Genomic DNA, 24,967 nt, shown 5'->3' with positions numbered 1-24,967 from the left:
TTTATACTTCTTGTTGTTTTTGCTGTTGTGGTAATAGTAAATATAGAGCAACCGGATAAAAAACACACACACAAAAAAAATAAAAACAAAATACACGAATACTAAACATGGCCAAACAAAAACAACCACTTGCTTGATTCACATTTTTCAGCTGATGACAACGAATACGAACCAAGAAAACAAAAAAGAACCAAAAAAAAAAACGAATAAAAACTGCTGGAACTGCTAGAATAGAATATAATAAACAGACACATGCACATACAGCCTGGGAAGGCAGAAGACCCCTGTGATTTGAACTAAGTAATGTTCAGTCAGTCAGTAGACATTTAGCCTTAGAACAGAACGGTTTAATTTATAGAATTATTTAAAAGATTTTCAAACGGTCTTAAGGAAAAAAACAACAAAAACATTAAATAAAACGCCTAACGAAAGCAAAACAAAGAGAAAAAACAAACGATTTTCTTTCTTTTTTTGTTTTGTTATTTTATTTTTTTGATTTTTATTATATTTTGGTTACAAATTACAAAAAAATAACAAAAAATTAAAAAAAAGAAACATAAACAAAACAAATTATTTATACAAAAAAAAAAAACTACGCTTTGCAACATCCTTTTTACACTGAACGAAAAAGAAGGGCCCAATTTAATTCAAAAAACAAATTACAAATTTAAAACAGTAAGAGAAATTTTCAAAAAAAAAAAGAATGGAAACAATTTGTTTGCTGAAAACACAAGTAAAAAAATAAATATTAAAAAAAAAGAATTTTTTTTTTTTAAAAAAGAAAAAAAAAAAAAATATATTTTGTGAATCTTTTAAAACCTTAATTTAAATTTATATATTTTCCTGTTTTCTGCTGTTAGTGTGCAATTGAAATTTACTACTGTGAGTGTTTCCAGTTAAAGTCAAAGTTTGTTTAAATGTGAGTGCGTGTGCAATTGCAAGCATATCCTGCCACTTGCACCACAGGCTACACAAGTCACAGTTATTGAAGGTTTGCATGCAGGTGCGTGTTTAAATTGTAAACATTTCTTTTTTTTGGTTGAAACATAGTGTGCGTGCGTGTGTGTGTTAAATATAAGAAATGTAATATTTAATGCAAGCAAGGATATCAAAGATTACAGTGGCACGTCGAAAAGAAAATTGAAAAGTTTAAAAAGAAAAAAATTGTGTAAAAAACAAAAATGTTAATGAAAATTGTTTAAAAAGTAAATTAATTTTCAAAATAAATAAAATTAAACAAATTGTTTAAATCTGCTGAAAATAACGTTATCACAACAATTTTTAAAAGTAAGTTGTTGTATTATATTGTTTAAAGTAAATTAACTTTATTGTTTTGTAAATAATCTTATTATTTAAATGTAAATTTTATATTATTCAAGGATATTTTTTCTAGAATTCTAAAGAAAAATTAAACAAAAGGAAACCATTTAAAAGAATTTTTTAAACATAATGTATTTTATATAATTTTTTTTCGTAAGCTCTTCTTTGCATGTAAAAGAATTTGAATTTTTTCAAAGATTTATGAATTGTGAGAATTCTTAGAAAAAATGGATACAACATGTTTAGGTTATTTTACTCATATTTACTCCAAAAGAGTTTTAAAATGTAAAAACGGCTTTAATTTAATTCAAGAGCAAAATTTAAAAAACAAAAGAAAAAAAATCCAAAATTGAGCAAGAAGATCAATCATCTCTACATTAATTATCATCACTTTTAGATAATATTTAAAAAAGATTCGAGATTTTTACAAAAACAAAATACATTGCTTCCGAAATTTTATTTTCACTTCTGGATGTCAGTTGAAAGATTTTATACTTTTGAGAAACTTCTGGGAGTCTTCTAGGAGCTACTTTTACGAGTTATAAAATTCTGACAGTCTTCAAGAAGCTACTTTTAGGGGTCTCTTATTAATACTTCCTCTATTAAATATGAGAGCAATATGATCGTCTTATCATGTGGATGATACTTCTGATTATCTTCATTGAACTTAATTTTCAATGACTATTACATACCGCCTGCATTACTTAGAAGCAGTCTAATAAGGACCTCTAAATAACTATATAAGTAAGTACTTATATATTAGACTTGATATTTAGTATTCGAATGCTTCTTGTCAGTATCCTCAAAGGGTAATTTTTTCTCAAAAACCTACCCAGCAAAAAATGGTGCTCCGTTGGAAGCAGTTTTGTAAGACAGAGAGCAGTTGTTACTGCTTACACTTGAACTACTTACTTAACTCGTTGCAGTCGATCGTATTAAGTACTTATTTAACTCATTACTTATAAGCGAGAGTGGCAAGTAAAGTATAGCTTTTCAATTCCATTTAAGGTGTTTCTTGTTTTTGTAAAATATATTTTGTTAGACCATTGTTATCTTTAAGTTTCACATTTCAGCTTGGTGGTGTTTTTGATTATTTTCAAATAATTTCAAAATCATACGCATTGTAGAACTACAACCATTCAATAATACTCATACGCACCGCAAATTTTTTTTATGAAAATCTAATAAATTTGATATAGAAACATGTATAAAAAAGTATAATGGCCGACCTTATGAAACCCTACATTAGTTATGAATATTAAATATGATTTATTTTTCATTATAAAGCATTTATCTTTAGCAAATTATTGACAAAAACAATTTTTTTCCGAAAAAGGCTTTATATGGGCGTAGGAGCAAAAATGAGGCCCAATCAATACGAAATTTGACATGGTCATCCAGTCTTGTATAAAAATTATTTGTGCCACCTTTTATCGATATACAATATATTTTACATAAATATGAGCTCGAAAGCCCTATTCGGGGGGTTCAGTTATATGAGGGCTAGGTGAAATAATACACTGATTTTCAACATTTTCAATAAGCTTCGTCCGTGGCACAGCGTTTGTTTCAATTTCATCAATTTTTTTTTAAATTTCCACATATACTTTCATAACAACGTTTACATGGACACACGGACGGTCGGACGGACGGACATCGTTAAATTGATTCTGAAGGTGATTTAATCGGTATACTTTTAGAGGCGCGAAAAAGTGCATCGATATTGCTTATTTTCAATACCAAACAAACCTTATCTATAAAAATATTTGTGAAAAATTTCAACTCTCTAGCTGTTTCCGTTCAGATGCTATCGTGCTTTCAAAAGACAGGCAGACAGACAGACAGACAGACATATAGACAGACGGACGGACAAACGGAATGACAAACGGAATGACAAAATTAGTGTACCCCCATCATTTTTGATGGTGCGTATAAAAATATTTTAACAAGTTTGTTTTGTTAATCCATTTGTAATTACCGCAATATAATTTTTCGATCCAGAAATACGTATTCTGAATGCTTATAGATGTCAAAGTAGATTTAGCTATGTCCATCTGTCTGTCCTTATGTTTATTGAGAACAATTTCCTAAAGATCACAATTATCTTGTTGATCCAAATCTTTAGTAATTCTATCAGACGTAATTTTAAAAAAATTTCGAAAAGTCGATACATATTAAACAAATTCTAAAGTCCTCATATTTCTTCCATAAAATTTTACAAATTAAATTTTAAACTATTTTTGACTTACGGTATGGAAATATGTACATATTTATGTCTAAGAAACTCATTCATGGTCATACTCCATCTTTAACTTTATTAGGATATAAGTATATTAAAAACCCAGCAAACAATTAAATTCAGAAATATTGTTAAAGAATAAAGTTATGTAGATATAAGATTCTTTCGATAGGCTGCAATTATAAATAAATTTTGCGAAAAATGTTTTAAAAATATGTAGTTTCAACAAGTTGTTTGCTGGGTTGCATAAAGTTCTACCATTATATGTTAAGTATTTTGGACTTGTTTATCAAACTGATTAATAATATTAGTTTCTTATGTATTGCTATTGCAGTGTGTCAATCTATAAACCTATAATATGTTTACCAATAAAATAAATTTACTACAATTTTTCATTTTGATTATTTCCTTCTTTACTGGAAAGGAAATAAATTTGATTTTTTATTATTATTATTACTGCTCATTGGTGTTGTCCCCAATTCTGTACAAGCACATTTGTTTATGTATACACATAGAGATTGGATAACAACAATCATTTTAACATAATTTCAATAAAATTCAATTAAATTATATATTTGGTTATTATAATGATATCTATAAAGTGATTACAGCAAACAATTATATGTTTGTTGCAATAAATATAATATACCAAATATTTTACTTGGAAAATTATATTTTGTATCCAATCACATCCTTTCTCTCAGTGTACTTATCACCTACATACTACAACAACAAGAAATAAAGTAAAACGTAAATACAAAAAAAAAAAAAAAAATACATTTATATTTGATGAACAAATAAAAATATTGGTTACTTTATGAATAATAAATGTAATCAGTTAAAATGTAACCGAAAGGAAACAAAAACTAAAATGCAAGAAGAACATGAGACCAATAAATAATAAAGAAATAAAATTGTGCAACAATAGGGCAAATAGAGAAGGAAATAAATAAATAAATATTTAAATTAAAAGTAAATGGAAAAAATTGTTCAAAAAGTAAGTGGCTTTATGATTTCATTAATAGTTAAAGTTAAACATGCAGCATGCCATTGCATGCATTTGAAATTTTATGTTAAAACGCAAGTAAAATAATAATAAAAAAAATTATAAAAAATTGTTATAAACAATTTTTCACATATTTGCATGCACTTTAATGAGTTTAATAAAATTAGGTTGGCCCCAGTTTGTGTGTGAGAAACTTTTAAATATTTTGATATTTTTGGGATTTTTTTTTAAATTCAAAATCAAAAGAAGATATTAAGCTCAATACTTAACATTGTTCGCATTCTTTTAAACTATTTTAAATTAAATCCTATAAAACTAGGAAACTACATAGAATTTGGAAACATAATGTTTTACCTGAGCTCATCCTAATGTATGAAATTTTTTTAACTTAACAGTGTGTTGAAAAACTTAAAATCATATTTTAAGCAGCATGTATTTCTAAAACATAATCTTCGTAAATGATCTAAATTTTTGATATGATTTCAATTTAAAAGAAAATTTACAAAAATATTAATTTTTTTTTCATGCAAAAGTATGTATTTTTATAACTGAAATCTCTTTTATAAGCAAATGCTGTATAAAAGTGGGAATTTATATATGAATAAAATGTGTTAATACTAGGGCGTATGATTATTATTAGTTGAATGAAAAATGCACCGCAGGGCGTATGAGTATTATATTTTTCAAAGTTATTAAAACAAATTATTCTACGGTTTATATTAGACTGCTGGACTTTTTTAGAGAAAAATGGCTAAAAGTGAAAGACGACTATTTAGCCTTAACAGAGTCGATAAGTCGACTATTTAGTTAAAAAAAACCGGTTCATAAGTTTTGTAAATAAAAGAAAATATGACAGATAGATAGATAGATAGACAGACAGACAGACAGACAGACAGACAGACAGAAGATCCAAAATACACTTTATAGCGTCGGAAAACTATACATATTATGGAAATTATAAACGTATCAAAACTTACAATGATTTCGCAAAAAGAAAACTTAGCACATTTTTTTTTGATCAAACACCAGCAAAAACCATAGAAACATAAAAATATGTATTATTTATCATAAAACACATGATAGCAATTATAATCATTTTACTAAATGAACGAAAAAAAAAATCACAATACAAATTCTAAATAAAAAAATTATGAAAACAACTAAAATAAAACTCCCCCAAATAAAATATGATTTAATAGATAAAATCGACATCAAAATTATGAAAAACTAAATGAAAAAAAAAAAAAAAAAACAATTTGTTGATTTAACATACATTTGCCAAAGATAAAATGCACAAAAAAAATGAATAAATAAAATCAACATAAATAATAAATTAATAGGCAAAATGAAAAAATAGAAATAAAAAATACACATAAAAATATACTCACGTATAAGTATTTATAAAAAATAAAAGCTTATATGTGTCCAAATAATAAATTTTCTATTTCGAATACTTTGTCAACAGCAGCATCATCAGGCCACTAAAAAAATTATGACACATCGATAGCAAAATACAAGAGAGAAATAACAAAAATTTAAAGAAATATATTGAAAAATTTTAAATACTTTCACAAAATTTATATTTATATGACAATACTTTTCAGCTGTTTGACAGAGATCAAGCACGCGTTCATTATTAAGATCTGAACGATCACCAACAACCGAAGACTCTGACCGATTGTACCAAATTAACATTCATATTGAACCATTAAACAATTTTTTTATTTAATTTTTCCGGCTAAAATATTTATTATTATTTTGTTCCTTAATGACAAATCGTTTGTTAAGATTCTTTTAAGAAAAAACATTTCCATATTAAAAAAAAATCCGTAAAAAAGCTTTAACAACACACGCTTGTTTTTGATTAAGAAAAAATAATAATAATAATAATTCAATTAATACAACATTTGTAATATTTTACAATAAAATCGATTATAAATCACTTGTTTGAGTTGTTTTATTGAAGCCAATTAAATACAATCAATTTCTACAGCAACAGTTTGTTGTAATAAAATGGAAAAATTGTTTACTATTTACTATTGAAAAATATAAGTATTTTTTTTTTGTTAAATACTTGAAGCAGATTTTATTAAAAGTGGAATGGAAAATACTGAATTTTTTTAAATAAATTTTGACATCAAAAAGTATTATAGTAATTTTAAGTGCTTTTTCTATATAATGGATTTTGGCTTAGTAGACAAGAGACTAGTCTATGGACTAATGAGCAAACTAATTAATATTTTAGTAAATCGAATAAGCAACAAGTTAGTCAATGTACTAATCAATAGATAAGTTAATAATCTAGATTAGAAAAAAAGTAGTCAATAGATTTGTAAGCCGATTAGTCAAAAGTGGTCAAAATATGAACTAGCTCACAGAATAGTAGTCTATATTGTAGTCAATATACTAATCAAAAGACTTGTACATAGACTAGTCCATAAACTAGTCTTTAGACTAGTCTAGTCCACAGATCAGTCCATAGACAAGTCTATATACCACTCTATAGAATAGTCCATAGACTTGTCCTTAGTAAAGTCTATAGAATATTTCATAAAATAGTCCATAGAATAGTCTATAGACTAGTCCATAGAATAGTTATAGACTACTCCATACAATAGTCTATAAACTAGTCCATAGAATAGCCTAAAGACAAGTCCATAGAATATTCTACGGACAAGTCCATAGAATAGTCTGTAAACTAGTCTACAGACTAGTCCATAGGATAGTATATAGACTAATCCATAGAATAGTCTATAGACTATTCCATAGACTAGTCTAATCCTAATCCATAGAATAGTCTACAGACTATTCCATAGACTAGTCTATAGGCTAGACCATAAAGTAGTCTATAAACTAGTCCATAGAACAGTCTATATAGTAGCCCATAGAATAGTTTATATATTAGTCCATAGAATAGTCTATAGGCTAGTCCATACAATAGTCTATAGAATAGACTATAGTCTAGTCCATAGAATAGTCTAGACTAGTCCATAGAATAGTCTAGACTAGTCCATAGAATAGTCTAGACTAGTCCATAGAATAGTCTAGACTAGTCCATAGAATAGTCTGGAGATAAGTCCATAGAATAGTCTGTAAACTTGTCTATAGACTAGTCCATAGGATAGTATATAGACTTGTCCATAGAATAGTCTATAGACTATTCCATAGACTAGTCCATAGAGTAGTCTATAGACTAGTCGATATAATAGTCCATACAATAGTCTATAAACTAATCCATAAAATAGTCTACAGACAAGTCCATAGAATAGTCTGTAAACTAGTCTATAGAGTAGTCCATAGGGTAGTATATAGACTAATCCATAGAATAGTCTATAGACTAGACCATAGAGTAGTCTATAAACTTGCCCATAGAATACTCCATAGAATATTCTATAAACTAAACTTTAGACTAGACTATAGAATAGTCTATGGACTAGTGCATAGAATAGTCCATAGGGTAGTCTATAGACTAATCCATAGAATAGTCTATAGACTAGACCATAGAATAGTCGATGGACTAGTCCATAGAATAGTCCATAGAATGGTTCATGGACAAGTCCATAAAATAGACTAGTCAATAGAATAGTACATGGAATAGTCGATAGACTAGGCCATAGAGTGGTCCATAGACTAGTCTGTAGAATGGTTCATAGACTAGTCCATAGATTGGTTCATAGAATAGTCCATTGAATAGCCTATAGACTAGTCCATAGGATAGCCTTTATTAGTCTATAGATTATTCTATACTATAGTCTATATATTAGTCCATAGACCAGTCCATAGAATATTCCACAGACCAATCCATAGTTCATAGTTTAGTCTATAGAATAGTACATAGACTAGTTTATAAACCAGTATATAGACCAGTCAATAGACCAGTCCATAGAATACTCTATAGAGTAGTCCATAGACTAGTAAATAGATCGATCGACAGACATTTCCCGAGACTAATTAATAGTCCATAGTTTTTTTAATACATTAATAGTCTGTAGTAATAGGAGATTCAGCCGTTTTTACACTTTTTGATATCTAAAGATCCGAATGTTCAAAAATCCCTCCATTGTAGATCTATATTCTATGTTCAGCCGTTTAATGCTACTACATATACTTATACACATACATATGTATGTATGCATAGAAGATTATTATTATTATGTATTCCCAATATGCATACGTACGTACATACATACATACATACATATTAAATCCATAAATTTATGATTCTTTGATTTTTCCGTTATTTCGTTTATTATTTATTTAGTTTGATTTCCTGGACATTTTTAGGTCAATATATGAATGAATGAATGAACAACTAATAAACAAAAAGAAAACTCAAAGAAGAAAATGAAAGATTAATTTGATGGAAATAATTAAACAAATTAGTTTTAGTATTTAGTTTCACACTAATATTATGTTTAACTAAATGTGTGGTGGCCATTAAGTTTGGTTGTTGTAGGTGGTGGAAAAGGTGTTGGCAGAAGAAAGTGTGTTTTTTTTTTACAAGTATTAACGAAATATGTTATTGATTTTTAATAATAAAAGTAGATCCTAATAAGTAGGTACATGCATAAAATAGATTTATAATAAACAGGTAAAAAAAAAAGTTTCTTTAGATTATAATTAATGTTAGAAAATAGTTTGTTTTTTGTTAGTTTGTTTGTTCATGTCACTTTATACAGTGAGTGTTAATATAATATTGACCAACATCAATCTTAATTTCAAATACTAATTTAAATTGTTTATTAACAATTTAGTTGTTATTGAATAAAATAACAGTAATTTATATTTTGTTCCTGTTTTATTAATGAGTTTATAGTTAATGTTTTTGGGGTGTACACATTATCTTGTTACTTACTGTATATTTAGATTTTATACATAAAATTTGTTTTAAAATCTATTATTAACAATTTATAATAAGAAAACAATGCTTTTAATATTCTCCAATAAATATTATCTTCCATTTAGAAAAAATAACAATGTTTTCTTCTTAAAAGCTTAACAGAATTAAATGAAATCATCAATAAGGATTTGACGTTACTAATACCGGGTATTAAAGAAATCTATTTATTAAAATCCTATATTTCAATTTAAATTCAGTAGAGATTTACTCGTACTCACATAACTATCACTTAGTATAAATACAAATTTAAATGTGATAATTTGCTAGTGGTGACCATGAAATTCTTAAATTAAAGCTTAAAAAAACCTTACAACTTTAAGGCAGACATTTACTTATATTAGACGTTACATTTTTAGACATCCAAACCAAAAATTGTTTAATGGACATTAATTCAATGAATCTTAAATTCTTTATATTTTTGTTGGCAATAAATATGCTAATGAAGACAGGAATGTTTTTGTTAAAATAACAACTTTTTTTCTAAGACAATTTGCTTGGCCGCAACGTTTGTAAGCCTCATAATGTTACTGCAAAAAAAAATGGAAATAAAAAATTATATTAAATGTTTATTAAGCATTTAAGAAGATGACAATGACAATGTTGATGATAAAAATGTGAAGAAATGTTTTTTTGCACAACAAATTACAGACATATTGACTGCACGAGCTTGAGTCTGTGGAAGCTTTTTATACACAAGAGGCATTAGAAGTTTATACTTGTTAAGGCAAGATGAATGTTGGAAAAAAATGGAGTTCAAAGATGTATTTTTAATTTTGTGGTATTTGATTCCCTACATTCTGATGCTGAACTATTAAATGAATTAGTTCAGTTGTAGTTCAGTTCTAGTTCAGTTCTAGTTCAGTTCTAGTTCAGTTGTAGTTCAGTTCTAGTTCAGTTGTAGTTCAGTTCTAGTTCAGTTCTAGTTCAGTTCTAGTTCAGTTCTAGATCAGTTCTAGTTCAGTTCTAGTTCAGTTCTAGTTCAGTTCTAGTTCAGTTCTAGTCAGTCTAGTTCAGTTCTAGTTCAGTTCTAGTTCAGTTCTAGTTCAGTTCTAGTTCAGTTCTAGTTCAGTTCTAGTTCAGTTCTAGTTCAGTTCTAGTTCAGTTCTAGTTCAGTTCTAGTTCAGTTCTAGTTCAGTTCTAGTTCAGTTCTAGTTCAGTTCTAGTTCAGTTCTAGTTCAGTTCTAGTTCAGTTCTAGTTCAGTTCTAGTTCAGTTCTAGTTCAGTTCTAGTTCAGTTCTAGTTCAGTTCTAGTTCAGTTCTAGTTCAGTTCTAGTTCAGTTCTAGTTCAGTTCTAGTTCAGTTCTAGTTCAGTTCTAGTTCAGTTCTAGTTCAGTTCTAGTTCAGTTCTAGTTCAGTTCTAGTTCAGTTCTAGTTCAGTTCTAGTTCAGTTCTAGTACAGTTCTAGTACAGTTCTAGTTCAGTTCTAGTTCAGTTCTAGTTCAGTTCTAGTTCAGTTCTAGTTCAGTTCTAGTTCAGTTCTAGTTCAGTTCTAGTTCAGTTCTAGTTCAGTTCTAGTTCAGTTCTAGTTCAGTTCTAGTTCAGTTCTAGTTCAGTTCTAGTTCAGTTCTAGTTCAGTTCTTGTTCAGTTCTAGTTCAGTTCTAGTTCAGTTCTAGTTCAGTTCTAGTTCAGTTCTAGTTCTTCAGTTCAGTTCTAGTTCAGTTCTAGTTCAGTTCTAGTTCAGTTCTAGTTCAGTTCTAGTTCAGTTCTAGTTCAGTTCTAGTTCAGTAGTTCAGTTCTAGTTCAGTTCTAGTTCAGTTCTAGTTCAGTTCTAGTTCAGTTCTAGTTCAGTTCTAGTTCAGTTCTAGTTCAGTTCTAGTTCAGTTCTAGTTCAGTTCTAGTTCAGTTCTAGTTCAGTTCTAGTTCAGTTCTAGTTCAGTTCTAGTTCAGTTCTAGTTCAGTTCTAGTTCAGTTCTAGTTCAGTTCTAGTTCAGTTCTAGTTCAGTTTAGTTCAGTTCTAGTTGTTCAGTTCTAGTTCAGTTCTAGTTCAGTTCTAGTTCAGTTCTAGTTCAGTTCTAGTTCAGTTCTAGTTCAGTTCTAGTTCAGTTCTAGTTCAGTTCTAGTTCAGTTCTAGTTCAGTTCTAGTTCAGTTCTAGTTCAGTTCTAGTTCAGTTCTAGTTCAGTTCTAGTTCAGTTCTAGTTCAGTTCTAGTTCAGTTCTAGTTCAGTTCTAGTTCAGTTCTAGTTCAGTTCTAGTTCAGTTCTAGTTCAGTTCTAGTTCAGTTCTAGTTCAGTTCTAGTTCAGTTCTAGTTCAGTTCTAGTTCAGTTCTAGTTCAGTTCTAGTTCAGTTCTAGTTCAGTTCTAGTTCAGTTCTAGTTCAGTTCTAGTTCAGTTCTAGTTCAGTTCTAGTTCAGTTCTAGTTCAGTTCTAGTTCAGTTCTAGTTCAGTTCTAGTTCAGTTCTAGTTCAGTTCTAGTTCAGTTCTAGTTCAGTTCTTCTAGTTCAGTTCTAGTTCAGTTCTAGTTCTAGTTCTAGTTCAGTTCAGTCTAGTTCAGTTCTAGTTCAGTTCTAGTTCAGTTCTAGTTCAGTTCTAGTTCAGTTCTAGTTCAGTTCTAGTTCAGTTCTAGTTCTATATAGCCAATCTGTTTTGTAAAGAAAACCTTTTTATTTTGGTGGAAAAATTTGGGAAGTATTGATCCTGAGGACACTATTTTAGTCTCTATATTAATAAGAGGAGTTTACTAATCGTTCTAATAATTTTCCCAAATTCTAATTTTCAATGTAGAGCAATTTATGTCGACTCTGAACCTAAAACTTTTAAGTTTTCTTTCTTTGTTACGCTTGGTTCTGCATTATAAAAATTCTTATTCTAGTCATAAACTAATTGCAGGTTTTAATATAAAGAAAAAATACTAAAAATCAAACGAGCACTTGAGAAATGCTCATATAATAAGAAGCACGCACATATAGGATGGAGTACTTAAGCTACTAAGACTACATTGTTTAAAGAGGCAGAACTTTAAAAGGGTTTAAACATTATTTAAAAAAAATCTATAAATTTTATATTAAAAATGAGTAAGAGGTTCTCAACATTGCCGAAGCCGCACATCAGTGACTTTTGGAAAGTTATTAATATGAAATTTATGAAGTTTAGGAAATGTATGAGGAACCAGAAATTTGTATTAAACAAATTTAAAATATAAACTTAATTCTTTCAAATTTCTACTTTTTCTTTTTTCAACCGCAACTTATCTCATTCTTTTAACTTCATCTTAAAATAGCAGTTAGTAACCAATCAAAATTCCATTATATTTACTAATCTGTTGTCATTATTTTTGTTAGTGAATTGTTTAACGTTTTATTTTGTTACTTTCAAAGAATACTAACTGAGCCAGGGGGGATTCTTTTGTTTTTGTCACATTTGTTCGTTTAAAAACCACAGATACAGATGAACAAAAATTTAGACCCCCCCAAAATTTTTTGTTTCTTTTTTAAATTGTTATATTTGCTTAAAAACAACTTAAAAAATAAGTAAAAAGTTTTGGTAACTATTGAAGAGCAGACAAAGCAAGACTAATTTAAACAATCACAACTTTTAGGGCAAAAGTTTATTGTCTGTCTGTTAAATGAATGTTTTACATTTTTGTTGGGGCTAATTTGTTAGACACCAAAAGCTGCTTATTAGTGAAGAGAAAAGAATTTATTTTATTGGGCGAAAGAAATGTGTTTTTTTAACACTCACAAAATTGAGTGAGTAAAATGTTAGAGGTGATATTATTAAGAATTATTTTAAAGTCTATAGTCTAGTCTATAGTCTAGTCTATAGTCTAGTCTATAGTCTAGTCTATAGTCTAGTCTATAGTCTAGTCTATAGTCTAGTCTATAGTCTAGTCTATAGTCTAGTCTATAGTCTAGTCTATAGTCTAGTCTATAGTCTAGTCTATATAGTCTAGTCTATAGTCTAGTCTATAGTCTAGTCTATAGTCTAGTCTATAGTCTAGTCTATAGTCTAGTCTATAGTCTAGTCTCTAGTCTAGTCTAGTCTAGTCTATAGTCTAGTCTATAGTCTAGTCTATAGTCTAGTCTATAGTCTAGTCTATAGTCTAGTCTATAGTCTAGTCTATAGTCTAGTCTAGTCTAGTCTATAGTCTAGTCTATAGTCTAGTCTATAGTCTAGTCTATAGTCTAGTCTATAGTCTAGTCTATAGTCTAGTCTATAGTCTAGTCTATAGTCTAGTCTATAGTCTAGTCTATAGTCTAGTCTATAGTCTAGTCTATAGTCTAGTCTATAGTCTAGTCTATAGTCTAGTCTATAGTCTAGTCTATAGTCTAGTCTATAGTCTAGTCTATAGTCTAGTCTATAGTCTAGTCTATAGTCTAGTCTATAGTCTAGTCTATAGTCTAGTCTATAGTCTAGTCTATAGTCTAGTCTATAGTCTAGTCTATAGTCTAGTCTATAGTCTAGTCTATAGTCTAGTCTATAGTCTAGTCTATAGTCTAGTCTATAGTCTAGTCTATAGTCTAGTCTATAGTCTAGTCTATAGTCTAGTCTATAGTCTAGTCTATAGTCTAGTCTATAGTCTAGTCTATAGTCTAGTCTATAGTCTAGTCTATAGTCTAGTCTATAGTCTAGTCTATAGTCTAGTCTATAGTCTAGTCTATAGTCTAGTCTATAGTCTAGTCTATAGTCTCGTCTATAGTCTAGTCTATAGTCTAGTCTATAGTCTAGTCTATAGTCTAGTCTATATAGTCTAGTCTATAGTCTAGTCTATAGTCTAGTTTATAGTCTAGTCTATATAGTCTAGTCTATAGTCTAGTCTATAGTCTAGTCTAGTCTATAGTCTAGTCTATAGTCTAGTCTAGTCTATAGTCTAGTCTATAGTCTAGTCTATAGTCTAGTCTATAGTCTAGTCTATAGTCTAGTCTATAGTCTAGTCTATAGTCTAGTCTAGTCTATAGTCTAGTCTAGTCTATAGTCTAGTCTATAGTCTAGTCTATAGTCTAGTCTATATAGTCTAGTCTATAGTCTAGTCTAAAGTCTAGTCTATAGTCTAGTCTATAGTCTAGTCTTTAGTCTAGTCTATAGTCTGGTCTATAGTCTAGAAATATAGAAGCTTAGTGCTTCTTATTATTTCAATTTGGTCTTATTCCAATTTCTTCTAGAAAATGTTTTTAGAATTTTTTCCTCTTCACAGTTTTGGACCCGCCTAATACACCTTGGTCTAGCGCACTCATTTCTACGATAATTTATGTCTAAGATAATGTGAACAAGAAGCGTATAAAATATTAAATTTTATGTCTAAAGTGGTCATTTACTCTTGTATTCTAGTCGTCGATGAATAAGTGTTGATGCTGATGTTTGTTGTCGACTGACTGTCAAATCAAGTGCTTGAGTTTGTGACCGCTTGTCAAACAGAGTGCGACAGAGAGAGTGAGAAAGAAATATGCTATTAGCTGGGTGTATTTGATGTTTAAGAGATATGTATATTTTGCTTTTGTTTTTATTTGAAAATAGAGGAGGACGGTGCCTTGTGTTTTATGGAAATTTTACAGGGAAATCTTATAGCTAAAAGAATAATTTCTACCCTAACAGAAGAAAGTTTATGAAAACTTGCTGGTGTATATTAATAGCTATATAACTATTACCTTATGTAGGGTATTTTTAAAATTTTGCTTTAATTAATTAAATAAACAAACAAATAAAAAACACATTTAAATTGTATTAATTACCATAACTAATTTTATTATTATATATTTTTAATTTTATTGATATTTCTCCCTCAAATAGAGTATCATTTTTATTTCATCATCAGCATGTGTGATAATTAAATAGAACTAAATGAATCTGTTTATTTGAAGATGAATGCTTTCAAATCGGTATTAAGTGTGATTATGGCACATTATGGTCCTTCCGCCGACTTTGTTCTCAACAATTTCCGCCATTAATTATAAACATTTAGTAGTGGCAATGTCTTTTAAAATTTGTTTAGCAAATTATTTTTTATTTTATTGCTTGTTAATGGGGGGTGTGTGTATATAATTTAAAAATCATTTTTGGAATTTAGTATTTAGTCTAAATACTTATTTTGTACACATATGCAAATTTATTACTTAATTTTTTTTTGTTTCTTACTATGCGAATTTATTGCCCGTCTTTTTAAAAAAAAAAAAAACAAATTAACCAACTTCAAACTGTGATTTTAATTAAATTGCAAAAGTTTGCTGTTGTTACTATATGCCTAGAGTTTTCTTTTAGTGCTGCGTTTATTATATTTCAGACTGGGGGTGCTGACAAATGTTCTTTGCAATCTGTTTTTTTTTTTTTTAATACAAATAAATAGCTAAAAATATAAACACTAACGTATATGTGCTAAATTTAATAGCAACTTACAGAAAATTTATTTAAAAATGAATTAATTTCTTTTTAATTGCAGCAACAATGAGTTATATGTGATTTTAAGTACAAAGTGTTACCGCAAAATATTTATTTTTAAATTCGTACATTATATACTACATCAGACATGAAAATTTTAACTTTTTTCAGTACTTTTTATATAAAAAAAGTAGGCAATAGACCAGTCTATAGCATAGTTAATAGTCTAGTCTATGGTCTATAGTCTAGTCTATAGTCTAGTCTATAGTCTAGTCTATAGTCTAGTCTATAGTCTAGTCTGTAGTCTAGTCTATAGTCTAGTCTATAGTCTAGTCTATAGTCTAGTCTATATTCTAGTCTATAGTCTAGTCTATAGTCTAGTCTATAGTCTAGTCTATAGTCTAGTCTATAGTCTAGTCTATAGTCTAGTCTATAGTCTAGTCTAGTCTATAGTCTAGTCTATAGTCTAGTCTATAGTCTAGTCTATAGTCTAGTCTATAGTCTAGTCTATAGTCTAGTCTATAGTCTAGTCTATAGTCTAGTATATAGTCTAGTCTATAGTCTAGTATATAGTCTAGTCTATAGTCTAGTCTATAGTCTAGTCTATAGTCTAGTCTATAGTCTAGTCTATAGTCTAGTCTATAGTCTAGTCTATAGTCTAGTCTATAGTCTAGTCTATAGTCTAGTCTATAGTCTAGTCTATAGTCTAGTCTATAGTCTAGTCTATAGTCTAGTCTATAGTCTAGTCTATAGTCTAGTCTATAGTCTAGTCTATAGTCTAGTCTATAGTCTAGTCTATAGTCTAGTCTATAGTCTAGTCTATAGTCTAGTCTATAGTCTAGTCTATAGTCTAGTCTATAGTCTAGTCTATAGTCTAGTCTATAGTCTAGTCTATAGTCTAGTCTATAGTCTAGTCTATAGTCTAGTCTATAGTCTAGTCTATAGTCTAGTAGTCTAGTCTAGTCTAGTCTATAGTCTAGTCTATAGTCTAGTCTATAGTCTAGTCTATAGTCTAGTCTATAGTCTAGTCTATAGTCTAGTCTATAGTCTAGTCTATAGTCTAGTCTATAGTCTAGTCTATCAAGTGTAGTATATAGTTTGTTTGCAAGTACTAAACAAATCTTCGGTAGACTAAACTACAGACTAGACTATAGACTAGTCTATAGTCTAGTCTATAGTCTAGTCTATAGTCTAGTCTATAGTCTAGTCTGTAGTTTAGTCTACCGAAGATTTGTTTAGTACTTGCAAACCTAAAAAGTACTATTTTTTATATAAGTGAGTACTATTTCAAAATTTAACTTTATGAATGCTTGTAAAATTTACTGTTTTATATAAAAATATTTTACACACACTTAATATTTGTAAGTGTGAACACAGTGTTAAAGTTTAATAGTTAAACACTACTACAAAAAACTCTTGTATAAACACTATGGATTAATTTTTCAAATTAATTAGTTTTCATTATTGTAACTAGTAAAATACTGTTGGTTGTTTTTTTTTTCTCCACTTTTACTCGTAACTAAGTACAATTAGCTAATGACATACAAAACGGGCTGATAATGTTAATTAATTGAAACACGTTACGATAAAATCAAATCTGTTTTAATGGAGATTTCGAAGAATTATTAATTACTATTACTAAACATTTATTAAAGCCAATAAATTTTGATTTGTTAAAAAAAACACTACACTCCTTTATTGGTTATTTAAATCACAGACTTCTGTTAATATTGATTTTCTTTAATATATTTTTTTGAAAATTTCTTAAATTTTTCTATAATTATCATATGAAAAAGTTTTTATGTTTTAATGACTTAAAGGTATACAGGTTAAGTGTTTTGTTCTCGGTTTCTTTGTCTTTAAGTGCTGGTAAAGTTTTATATCTTGGAGTTTTTTTCTCTTTATTCTTTATAATAGCTGCTTAAAGGTCTCGTGACCTTTTCTTTTCAATTTATTCTTTTTTTTTTTAGAAATTTCTATAAATTTATGTTTTTTTTCTATACCTGTGAGTGTATTTTTGGTATAAAGATACACATTCGTTTACTTACATATACAATTTTTTAGGTAAAATAAAATTTTTTGTTTTATTTTTCTTAAAGAATACTATAAGGGGGAGTTAAATATATATAGAAGGGGTTGTTGCTAAAAGAAAACTTGACTGATTTCTTTCTATTATTTTTTTGTAAAGTTAAGGTTTTGATTTCGACTACATTACTGGCATGCAGGCATGGTAAATTAAAATTTTGAAAATTTTTCTTTAAGGAAGAGTACTTTTCTAAGCATTAAAAGTACTAAATTTCAGACTTGACCGCAGACTACTCTATGTACGAGTCTATTGACAAGTCCATGGACTAGTCTTTCGATTAGTCGATGGACTAGTCTAATGACTAATCAATAGATCAGTTTACTAACTAATGCATAGACTAGTTTATGTTTTGGTCTGTTGTGTAGTTTATTGTCTAGTATATGGACTAGTGCATTTCTTAGGCGGTTGTCAAGCCTTATAACTGTCTATTTCCTAGTCTATTGACTAAATTATGTTATAGTCTGTTGACTAGTTTTTTGAATAGTCTATGAACTACTTAGTAAAATATTTTAATATAAAATAGTACCTAATATGTCCGGATGGTACGCTATATTCTTGTCAAAAAGTACTGAGTTAAGTACAATAGCATTGAATTTTCCATTCCTGCTGCGTACAACTTTGTTAAGTTTTTTTTTTCTATTTTGTCACTTATCTCAAAAGTATTACCTATATGCGATATATTGGTTTTGTTATTAAGTTTGTAACTTATCAGCTAATATAAAACATTCAACTTATTTAATCAATACGTTAGGTTAGGTTGAAATCTGATTACTTTATATCAATTAAATTTGCTCTTTCTTTGCCTATTAGACCCGACTGAGAGACATATACTACATAATACAGAGCTTACTACTGGAAGAGAATTCGGATTTGTCTCTCTTACAGTCCAATATGGTCTTTGATATAAACGTATCAGCTGATATAGTCTTCTGGCTATGAGAAACTATGTTTATCTCTGTTGGCGTCTTATTCAATCCAAACCATTTTACATATTTTGTGATAGCAGGGACTTAAGTCTAGAAGGTAGTGTTGTGGTTATGTGTAGCCTTGTATATCTCGGTTTCCTTTTTTTTGGATGTATATCTATAGATCTGGTATCAATTTATCCTGCACAATTTCTGTTTCCGTTCTACGGGGGAATATCTGGCGTTTTTTAATAATCGACCAGATTGCTCAGTACACAGATCTCTAGTTGACATAGTGTTCATGCCGCAATTCCCAACAAAAGTGGTTTTATTTTAGTGCAGGATGTCTTTGATTCGATATTGCCATCTACTATACTTTTTGCCTCCAGTTGCTTTCACTACTATTTATATCATTTTTCCTATAGTGTTCTTTTTTTCTAAGAACTTTCTTCGCCTTCCTGCTCTAATTGGTGACATTAACTTAGGTATCAAATGATAAAATAAAACCTTGTCTGAATAATAAATTTCAAAGAAAAAATATGAGAAATTAGAAAAAATAGAAAAGTATTGAAAAAGGAAAAAAGTTAGTTTAACATTTAACTAAGCAATAGGTTAGAAAAATACACTACTCTAGGTAATGAATTAAGAAAAGAAACTGATATGAATTGAAAATTAAATTTAAATAATTTAAAATGTCTGCTCTATACAACACTTTTATGGTTTTGTATATAAAAGCTTTCATATGCTATATAATTACCCAGCAAAAACTTTCATTAACAAGTAAGGGGTAATAATGCAAAAATTTATTTACACAATAGTTACAAGTAATTAGAAAAATAAGTCAATGTAAATCATAAATGTATACAGTTCCTATATATCACGGATAACATGACTAATGAATTAGAAAGTATTTATATAACATATTATTAATAACACGTTATTTGACTACTTCTAAGTAATAAAGACTATAAGTAGTAGTTATTGAAAAGTTTGTTAATATGTAAGTGGTTACAATTGAAAGTCATTATCAGGTTTTTGCTGGGTATCTTAAGATGTGATAAGGGTCAGCTAGACATGTTAGTTATGTGAGCTAGAGAGAGTTTTAGGTTAGTACCTGCAAACTTGACCTATTTTTAAAGGTGCAAAACTTTTGGTCTTCTTTAATCCATAATGTCATAATTTTTATCGAATTTATTTTCGAACATATCTTTAATTCAGCTTATTTGTTCCCTTTCATATTTATTTTTTGCTATTATTTATTAAACTATTATATTAAATTGTTTATTATTGACGTTGTCATGTTATCGTTTCTATGAAATTTATAACAAAATACTAAAAGACGAACAAAAAGCCTTTATATTTTGATAAAAAAACAACATAAAGAATAAAGGAAGTAGGAATACAAAAACTAAACATTAGGGTTATTGGTTGTTAAAGCCTAGTGTTGTTATTTCTTGGGTCTCTTAAGTATTGTTTTGGTAATAAAAATAAAGATTTATGGACTTATTGCAAACGTGTTAGTCTATTGAGAGCTTCAAAAGATATAAGAAATACTAGGCTAAATTAAGGTTTTCTGATGTACATAACAAAACAAAATTTAATAAAAGTTTTGTTGGCAATTTATTACATATACATTTTAGTTAGATTAGATTTGCTATAATCAATTTTATTTAGAATAATTAAATTTAAATATTAATATTAAAATTGATTCTTTAACAAAATTATAACAAAACTTGCTCAAAAATAAACATACAAATACTTTTAAGTAGTTAATTAATAAGAATCGTTAATTTTTAAAACTTCTACGTTCTACTGCTTTTTTTTGATTCTTTTGAAGTATATTTTACATTGTGTAACGTTCCTACTTATTTGTTTAAAGTTTGTTAAATTTACAACAGTAATTTAAATTTTTATTGGTTTCATTTTAAACAACAATTTTCTGTCCTTTATATAAAAATTTCCCTTATTCCTCTTTTTTTTTCTATATAAAAAAAGGTTTCCTATTGTCTTTAAATAAAAGTGGACCTTTAGCTTTTGTATACAAAAAAAAACAAATCCATACAAAATGTTTTATTTAAAAATTCTGCTGGTCCATTAGTTCTGTTTAAACAAAAAATACTGAAGTAAATAAAGGTTGTATTGAACAAATTCCTTTCAAAAAAAAAAAATCAACAAAATTTCTTTAAGCAAAATAACTAAACTCATAATTCAAACAACTTTATTTTATTGATTTTTAAAAGAATAGAATAAAAAAGTTTTGAGAAATATAGACCTTAAGAAAAAAAAACCTTTATCAACATTTGACACATAAAATTTTAAACCTTTAAATCTTTTTTATAAGATGTCCAATTATTTATTTATAAAGCAGACATGACACTACACCATTTCTAATAGTATTTCGGAAATCGCGATAAATTAAATAGACATTTCTGAATGTATTTCCAAAATTTCAGACAACATTGTAGAAATTTTAAATTCTTTTAATTGCATTAAGAAATTATTTTGAATAGTAACTGAGACAAGTTTTAATATTCAGCTCAGATTTTCTCCAGCTCAGATTTTCTTCCTCACATGTTTTTGCGGGGTTTTCAATTTATGTCGTGTTAGTAGTTAGTAAGTTAGTTAGTTAGTTAGTTAGTTAGCTAGTTAGTTAGTTAGTTAGTTATTAGTTAGTTAGTTAGTTAGTTAGTTAGTTAGTTAGTTAGTTAGTTAGTAGTTAGTTAGTTAGTTAGTTAGTAGTTAGTTAGTTAGTTAGTTAGTTAGTTAGTTAGTTAGTTAGTTAGGTAGGTTAGTTATTAGTTAGTTAGTTAGTAGTTAGTTAGTTAGTTAGTTAGTTAGTTAGTTAGTTTAGTTAGTTAGTTAGTTAGTTAGTTAGTTAGTTAGTTAGTTAGTTAGTAGTTAGTTAGTAGTTAGTTAGTTAGTTAGTTAGTTAGTTAGTTAGTTAGTTAGTTAGGTTAGTTAGGTAGTTAGGTTAGTTAGTTAGTTAGTAGTTAGTTAGTTAGTTAGTTAGTTAGTTAGTTAGTAGTTAGTTAGTTAGTTAGTTGGTTAGTTAGTTAGTTAGTTAGTTAGTAGTTAGTTAGTTAGTTAGTTAGTTAGTAGTTAGTTAGTTTAGTATTAGTTTAGTTAGTTAGTTAGTTAGTTAGTTAGTTAGTTAGTAGTAGTTAGTTAGTTAGTTAGTTAGTTAGTTAGTAGTTAGTTAGTTAGTTAGTTAGTTAGTTAGTTAGTTAGTTAGTTAGTTAGTTAGTTAGTTAGTAGTTAGTTAGTTAGTTAGTGAGTTAGTTATAGTTAGTTAGTTAGTTAGTTAGTTAGTTAGTTAGTTAGTTAGTTAGTTAGTTAGTTAGTTAGTTAGTTAGTTAGTTAGTTAGTTAGTTAGTAGTTAGTTAGTTAGTTAGTTAGTTAGTTAGTTAGTTAGTTAGTTAGTTAGTTAGTTAGTAGTTAGTTAGTTAGTTAGTTAGTTAGTTAGTTAGTTAGTAGTTAGTTAGTTAGTTAGTTAGTTAGTTAGTTAGTTAGTTAGTTAGTTAGTTAGTTAGTTAGTTAGTTAGTTAGTTAGTTAGTTAGTTAGTTAGTTAGTTAGTTAGTTAGTTAGTTAGTTAGTTAGTTAGTTAGTAGTAGTTAGTTAGTTAGTTAGTTAGTTAGTTAGTTAGTTAGTTAGTTAGTTAGTAGTTAGTTAGTTAGTTAGTTAGTTAGTAGTAGTTAGTTAGTTAGTTAGTTAGTTAGTTAGTTAGTTAGTTAGTTAGTAGTTAGTTAGTTAGTTAGTTAGTTAGTTAGTTAGTTAGTTAGTAGTTAGTTAGTTAGTTAGTTAGTTAGTTAGTTAGTTAGTTAGTTAGTTAGTTAGTTAGTTAGTTAGTTAGTTAGTTAGTTAGTTAGTTAGTTAGTAGTTAGTTAGTTAGTTAGTAGTTAGTTAGTTAGTTAGTTAGTAGTAGTTAGTTAGTTTAGTTAGTTAGTTAGTTAGTTAGTTAGTTAGTTAGTTAGTAGTTAGTAGTTAGTTAGTTAGTTAGTTAGTTAGTTAGTAGTTAGTAGTTAGTTAGTTAGTTAGTTAGTTAGTTAGTTAGTTAGTTAGTTAGTTAGTTAGTTAGTTAGTTAGTTAGTTAGTTAGTTAGTTAGTTAGTTAGTTAGTTAGTTAGTTAGTTAGTTAGTTAGTTAGTTAGTTAGTTAGTTAGTTAGTTAGTAGTTAGTTAGTTAGTTAGTTAGTTAGTTAGTTAGTTAGTTAGTTAGTTAGTTAGTTAGTTAGTTAGTTAGTTAGTTAGTTAGTTAGTTAGTTAGTTAGTTAGTTAGTAGTTAGTAGTTAGTTAGTTAGTTAGTTAGTTAGTTAGTTAGTTAGTTAGTTAGTTAGTTAGTTAGTTAGTTAGTTAGTTAGTTAGTTAGTTAGTTAGTTAGTTAGTAGTTAGTTAGTAGTTAGTTAGTTAGTTAGTTAGTTAGTTAGTTAGTTAGTTAGTAGTTAGTTAGTTAGTTAGTTAGTTAGTTAGTTAGTTAGTTAGTTAGTTAGTTAGTTAGTTAGTTAGTTAGTTAGTTAGTTAGTTAGTTAGTTAGTTAGTTAGTTAGTTAGTTAGTTAGTAGTTAGTTAGTTAGTTAGTTAGTTAGTAGTAGTTAGTTAGTTAGTTAGTTAGTTAGTTAGTTAGTTAGTTAGTTAGTTAGTTAGTTAGTTAGTTAGTTAGTTAGTTAGTTAGTTAGTTAGTTAGTTAGTTAGTTAGTTAGTTAGTTAGTTAGTTAGTTAGTTAGTTAGTTAGTAGTTAGTTAGTTAGTTAGTTAGTTAGTTAGTAGTTAGTTAGTTAGTTAGTTAGTTAGTTAGTTAGTTAGTTAGTTAGTTAGTTAGTTAGTTAGTTAGTTAGTTAGTTAGTTAGTTAGTTAGTTAGTTAGTTAGTTAGTTAGTAGTTAGTTAGTTAGTTAGTTAGTTAGTTAGTTAGTTAGTTAGTACAATTGGAAATGGTGTATTGTATTGATAGCATTTGCAATATTGTTTTTATTTTCCATTCTTTCCCTTCAATTACTTCACTTACAGTTGTTTCTTCTTTTATTTTTATGATGATTTCCATAAAATTATCATATTCTCTATTTTTTATGGTTGCAATCTATTGGTTCTATAAAACACTCATAAAAAGGGTTCTTTCTACACTTTTTTGAGTTGTGTTAAAAAATTACAGATTTTTTTTGTTTTTATTCCATTTTATCACTGGGGAACATTTGTTTGTAATAAAATAAATTCCCATGAATTAATTATTAATCAAATACAACAGCAACAATAAAAATAAAAAACAATCTTATCACAATAAATAAATATTGGTACAAATTATGTAGATGTATTCTAAAGATAAGAAGAACAACAAAACAAAATTATACAAAAAAGTACTTTACCTTTAGGTTAAAAAGGTACTTGCCAACTCATGGTGTTTTCTTTGTTAAGTATTCCACCCTTTCAATCACTTTAGAATGTGGTTACTTTCAATACTATTATAGGCAAATGTTTGTAGTTACATTAGACTTAGACTTTTTCACTTTTCAGTTACCTTAAATTCGGATAGTCATCATATATCATAAATTTATGGGTCTATATTGTTAATTTTCTAGCATATGTATGTCTCTTAGAAATCTACAGATCTATACATAGAAAATCTGTATATCGAATGAAAGGTATTTGAAGAAACTTTTAATTTTTAACCGCAGTGATTTATTTTTTATGTTCCGGTCTACTGTGCATAAATGTTTAAGAATGTTTTTATCAAAATTTGAGTTTTTCATAATTACTTATAATGTTTCTTTTATAAGTACATACATAATCATTGTAATTCCAACTCTCTCTCTCCTCCATAATATCTTAAGTTTTATTGTAATTATAAATATAATACAAAATTAATATGTATATTTATGTAATTATATATGTATGGTTTTCCTAAAAACATTTAATTAATAATTTCTCTAGCATTTCATTAGAATTATTAATTAGATACGACTTTTGGAGGAAGTCTTTTCAACCCCAATTTTATGAGGATTAAACTTTATTATGCTTATTTTGTATGTATCGTATTTACTTTTGACTTTTATGTTTAATGTAAATCTTGTTTTATTTGTTGTGTTTTAATTAATTTGTGCCAAAAGGTTAAATTGTACTTTTGGAGAAACTTTTTTTGCTAATATAAATATTGATACCTGTTGGCAAATTGTGTGAGTGTGTTTCTATCATACACATTTTAATTATAACGGTAA

The 24,967-nt window shown here is 27.8% G+C and overlaps 1 protein-coding gene across 2 annotated transcripts in view; it reads left to right on the top strand.

Annotated features, from left to right (window-relative positions):
* Positions 1-317: 317 nt before the first annotated feature.
* Positions 318-24,967, top strand: part of LOC119607140 — a 137,843-nt gene continuing 113,193 nt past the window's right edge. For both annotated transcript variants that reach the window (XM_037960933.1, XM_037960932.1), the window contains exon 1: positions 318-1,287. The gene's annotated coding sequence lies outside the window, so the exon portion shown is untranslated. The remainder of the gene's footprint in view (positions 1,288-24,967) is intronic.

Source organism: Lucilia sericata, unplaced genomic scaffold (assembly GCF_015586225.1).
Source record: "Lucilia sericata isolate MDLA Ls3-8-SP2 unplaced genomic scaffold, ASM1558622v1 Contig000660F_arrow, whole genome shotgun sequence".
Lineage (NCBI taxonomy): Eukaryota > Metazoa > Arthropoda > Insecta > Diptera > Calliphoridae > Lucilia > Lucilia sericata.
Note: the sequence above shows the minus strand (reverse complement) of the source record. Positions and strands in the feature narration are given on the sequence as shown.